Below are 6,075 nucleotides of genomic sequence, written 5' to 3' on the forward strand. Positions count from 1 at the left end.
GGTTTACTCAACCAGTTTCCAGATATTGCCCGGAAGGGCTGTAATAGCACTTAGCAAATATGACATGAAATATTTTAAAGATAAAAATGATATTTGTCATTTCATATTGCTCAAACAATCAATTTTCAACCGTCAAGTTTGATCAAAATTTTAGTTATTAAGCCACGTTTCGAGAATCCAAGATATTTAGCTCACTCCTAAGAAAACAAAACCTAGTCTCATCAAGGGGTTTTGTAAAGATATCGGCTAGTTGATTTTCGGTGCTCACATGAAATAGTTCGATATCTCCTTTGGCTTCGTGGTCTCTCAAGAAATGGTGTCTGATGTCAATATGTTTAGTTCTAGAGTGTTGCACCGGATTGTTTGCAAGTTTTATGGCACTCTCATTGTCACACAAAAGTGGAATTTTGTTAAACTCACAACCAAAATCTCTAAGGGTTTGCTTCATCCATAACAACTGTGCACAACATGCCCCAGCTGCTATGTATTCAGCTTCTGCAGTGGAAAGTGCAACACAATTTTGTTTCTTGGAACTCCATGACACTAAGGACCGCCCAAGGAATTGGCAAGTCCCAGTAGTGCTTTTTCGATCTACTTTGCAACCGGCATAATCTGAGTCAGAATAGCCAAGCAAATCGAAAAGGGAGCCTTTAGGATACCATAATCCTAGGTTTTGGGTGTGGACTAAGTATCTTAGAATTCTCTTAACGGCTACAAGATGACAATCTTTAGGATTTGCTTGAAAACGTGCACACATGCAAACACTCAACATTATATCAGGCCTAGATGCACATAAGTAAAGCAGTGATCCTATCATAGATCTATATAATTTTTGATCTACAGGTTTACCTTCCTCATTTAGGTCGAGATGTCCATTTGATGACATTGGAGTCTTGGCGTGCTTTGCTTTTTCCATGCCAAACTTCTTGAGCATATCTTGAGTATATTTAGTTTGGCATAGAAAGGTACCTTCCTTGAGTTGTTTGACTTGAAATCCCAGGAAGTATTTAAGCTCGCCCATCATAGACATCTCAAACTTGTTCGTCATTACTTTGCTAAACTCTTCACAAAATTTTTCATTAGTACTACCAAATATAATGTCATCAACATATATTTGGCACACAAATAATTCATTATCAACTTTTCGAGTAAATAAAGTAGAGTCAGCTTTTCCTATTGTAAACCCATTTTTAATTAAAAAATCTTTAAGACAGTCATACCAAGCTCTAGGGGCTTGTTTAAGCCCGTAGAGTGCCTTGTGAAGAAGATAAACATGATTTGGCTTCTTTGGGTCTTCAAAGCCCGGTGGTTGCTCCACATATACTCTCTCTTGTAGTGGTCCATTTAGAAAAGCGCTCTTGACATCCATTTGATATAGCTTGAAATCATGGTTAGTAGCATAGGCAATTAATATTCTAATTGATTCTAACCTTGCTACCGGCGCATATGTTTCACCAAAATCAAGTCCTTCCACTTGAGTATAGCCTTGGGCAACCAACCGTGCCTTATTTCTTGTAACCACGCCATTTTCATCTTGCTTGTTCCTAAAGACCCATTTAGTCCCAATCACATTTTGTTTGGGTCTTTGGACTAAGGACCAGACTTCATTCCTAGTGAAGTTGTTCAACTCCTCTTGCATGGCAATTATCCAATCCGGATCATCCAATGCTTCTTCAACCTTAAGTGGCTCAAGAGAGGAAACAAACGAGTAAAATTCACAAAAATTAGCTAAACGAGATCGAGTTGTTACCCCTCTCCTGATGCTACCCAGGATGTTGTCCACTGGATGATCCCTTTGAATTGTTTGATGGACTCTAGGATGAGGCACTGATGGATGTCTTTGTATTTGCTCCTCCTCATCAATTACTTGATCAAGAGGCACTTCACCATCAATACTTTCTTGTTCATCTTCTACCACTGTTAGCATCCTTTGATGATTTTCTTCGTGGCTTGGATGACTTGAGGTTGATGGGTTTGCTTGGGTGGAGACTTTGTCACTCACCACCCTTGCACCCACATCAACTACCTCATTGGTCATCCATAAGGTTCCTTCTTCATCATCCCTTTCTTGAGGTCTCACCTCACCTATTGCAAGTTTCTTTATGGCCTCACAAGGTAGTTCTTCATTTCCTGCAGTGTCATTAGAAACATGCCCTTGCGAGCCATTAGACTCATCAAATGTCACGTCTATCGCTATTTCAACAAGACCGGTGGTATTGTTGAAAACACGATATCCATGCGCATTTGATGCATAACCAAGCAAGAAGCCCTCGTCCACTCTAGGAGCAAACTTTGAGCTCTTCACTTTCTTGTTAAGAATAAAACATTTACAACCAAATACTCTAAAATAATCAACTTTAGGTTTGTTACCAGTGAGAAGCTCATAAGCAGTCTTTTTGTAGATCTTATGTTGATAGAGACGGTTGATTGCATGACAGGCGGTGTTGACCGCCTCTGCCCAGAAGTTGTCAGGTGTCTTGTATTCATCCAACATGGTTCTTGCAGCTTCAATTAGAGTTCGGTTCTTTCTTTCCACAACACCATTTTGTTGTGGAGTGTAAGGCACCGAGAACTCATGTTTGATTCCCTCTTCTCCTAAGAATTCTTCGACACCTGTGTTCTTGAATTCCGTCCCATTATCGCTTCTCACTTTCTTAATTTTGAGCTCAAATTCATTTTGAGCTCTCCTCATGAATTTCTTCAAAATTTCTTGAGTTTCACCTTTGTCACTTGAAAGCATCTAGGCCCCTGGTTGGTTTTAGTGATTAATGACAACGTAATATTATATGTGACTAACGTGTGTTTTGCAGAGACAAATGGTAAGTTAGGTCGCATGACAGGTAAAAGCACTACAATGAGAAAGCAATCCCGGAGATAAGAACTCGAAGCGACGGCTAAAACGACGGAACAAAAGATGAAGGTCTACGGAGTCCGAGTGTCAAGGAGATGTGGACACTCGCGATTTAGTTAGGTCTTTTATTCTCTTTTAGCCGTACTATAAAGAGGGGTTGTCGATGAGTAGTTTGACCAAGAGAGTTTTAGTGTAGTGTTGGTGCACAATCACACTCATATACAGTGCTAGGTGTCACTCTAGAACTCACACTCAAGTTAGAGCGAAAACCGATTTGAAAATCAGCTAAAAAACAAGAGGTAGGGTTTCTGGCTTTGGGGCACCGGACTGTCCGGTGTGCACCGGACTGTCCGGTGCACCCTCTGCCAGGTGGGGCCAGGCTGGTCCTCAGCAGTGTTTTTCCCTTCGCAGAAACCCGAGAGCGCAGCGTTCGGAGTTGAATTTTAGTGGTGCACCGGACACCGCACCGGACTGTCCGGTGTGCACCGGACAGTGGACTGTTCACTGTCCGGTGCGCCATGAGTCCAACGGCTCTGTGTCAGAACTAGCCGTTGGAAGTGACCGTTGGGGCACCGGTGGCGCACCGTTGGCGCACCGGTGGCGCACCGGACTGCCCGGTGCGCCATCGCGCAGCACATTGCCTGTAACGGCTAGTTGGTGGGTGAGGGCTATTTATACCCCCTCCACCCACCATATTCAATGTCTTGCACTCCACATTTATTCCAGCACCTTGGTAGAGTATTGCAAGCACCAAAAGCCTAGTGAGGAGATTAGAGAATCATAATCCGCGCTTGTTCCTCATTAGCGCTAGTGAGAGCCACCTAGAGCACACACCACTTGCATTAGGCTTCTCTTGGTCAAGCGAAAGTCTATGGCTTGTTACTCTTGGTGATCGGCATCACCTAGATGGCTTGGTGGCGTTGGGAGCTCGGTGATCACCGTGAAGATCTTATTGGTGACCCGACTCAAGTTTGTAAGCGGTCTCGAGGGATCCACCGCGCCGGAGTGGCAAAGGATCATCTCGTAGTGAGCACTTGGTTCTTGCGAGGACCAAGGGGGAGCGATACCCTTGCGCGGGTGCTCCAACGAGGACTAGTGGAGAGTGCCGACTCTTCGATACCTCGGAAAAAATTGGAGGAGTCTTCTAAACTTTGCTTTACATTCCGCACTTAATTCAAGCTCTTTACTTTGTGTATTTGTTTAGCAAGCATTTGAAGCATTGTTTTAGCCTTGTTACATTTCTAGTATTATTTTCTTAGTGCTAGTTGTTGGGGTGAAGTTGGGCTCTTGTTAAGCTATTGCTTAGGTTTTAATTAGTGTTGATTTTTAGAAAAGCCCAATTCACCCCCCCCCCCTCTTGGGCATCGTGATCCTTTCAATTGGTATCGGAGCCTTGTTGCTCATAGATTAGCTTAACCGCTAGAGTTACGATGTCCGGTGGGGATGGACCTCCTCCCGTTTTTGATGGTGACGATTTTCCTTATTGGAAAATTCGTATGGAAGCATACTTAGAGGCTATAGACATCGGTGTCTATAAAGCCGCCACACAAGGGTTCCCCGAACCTAGAGATGCCACAAATCTTGTAGGTGATGAGTTCAATTATGAGAAATGGAATGCTAAGGCCAAAAACACCCTTTTTAGAGGCCTTTGCAAAGATGTGTTCAATAGAGTAAGAAATCATAAAAATGCTCATGATTTGTGGATGGACATTTGTGCTCTACACGAAGGAACTAGAAGTGAACGTGAGGAAAGATGTCACATAGCCATGCAAAAGTTAAATTCTTTTGAAATGCTTACTAATGAAAATGCAAATGCTATGTACTCACGACTTAATATTCTTGTAGAGGAAGTCAATGGATTGGGGCTTACTCAAATCTCACAACCGGATGTTGTGAGGAAGATTCTCAGTGTCCTCCCAATAGACAAATATGGACACATTGTCACTGTGCTACATCAAATGGATCTTTCGGTTACCACACCTACACAAATTTTGTGAAAGATCAATGCCCATGAAATGTACATGCACATCAACGACAAAGAAGAATCATCTTCCAAAAGAAAGGATTTGGCTCTCAAAGCAAATCATGAAAGAAAAGGAAAAGCAAAAATACAAGTTGAGGAAGAATCCTCAAGTGATGATGACCTTGATGCAAACATTGCCTTGATTGTAAGGAAGACCACCAAGATGTTGAAGAAGCTAAATAGAGAAGGCATCAAATTTGATTCAAGGAAGAAAAAGTTCTTTTCCAACAAAAGAAAGCCCATTTCTGAGATGGACTGCTACAACTGTGGTGAGCTTGGTCATCTTGCTCATCAATGCAACAAGCCCAAGAAGAACAAGTTTAAGGGCAAGAAAGAAGATGACAGCGATGATGAAAAGAAGGAAAAGAAATTCTTCAAGAGAAAGGATGGGAAGCAAAAGAGGTTCCACAAGAAGAAGAATGGAAAGGCATATATTGTTGGCGACTGGCTCACCGACATCGAATCATCAAGTGGGTCATCTTCAAGTGAAGAAGAAAATGATGAAAAGGTTGCTGCCATCGCCGGGGACTTCTCTTCACCACCACCATCGCCATCATCTACCTCTCACCTATGCCTCATGGCTAGGGGTGAACGGAAGGTACAAAATGATATTAATATTGATGATGATAGTGATAGTGATAGTGATGAAGAATTTGCTTCACCTTCATATGATGAGTTAGCTGACTTACTTAAAGAATATACTCAAATCATTAGAAAGTCAAAAGCTAAATGTGATAGGTTGAAAAATGAAAATGAATCTTTAAATGCCAAGTATGACATAGTTATAAAGGCTAGTGATGAAATAAAAGAAGAGAATAAAACTATGTCATCAACCATAAATGAGCTCACAAACTCCCTAAAAGATGCTAAGGAGAAGTATGACAAATTAAATGAAGCTAATAGGGAGTTGCAAAATAGACTAGTTAAGATCAAGGAAGACTATACTCAAATTAAATTTGATCATGACAATCTTCTTGTTAAAAATGAACTTTTATCTTGCAAAACACATGAGGCTATTAACCCTGTTGTTAAGCTTGATGTAGCAACCTCATGTGATGATTTGATTCAAGAAGAGCAAACTAGTCTACATGCTGAATTGACTGAAAAAGTTGAAGTCCTGACTTTAGACAACCAAAAATTGAAGAATTATTTGACTGATGCAACTACTAGAGGAAAAGTTGCTATTGAGAACAATGATTTC

This window comes from Zea mays, chromosome 5 (genome assembly GCF_902167145.1).
Source record: "Zea mays cultivar B73 chromosome 5, Zm-B73-REFERENCE-NAM-5.0, whole genome shotgun sequence".
Classification (NCBI taxonomy): domain Eukaryota; kingdom Viridiplantae; phylum Streptophyta; class Magnoliopsida; order Poales; family Poaceae; genus Zea; species Zea mays.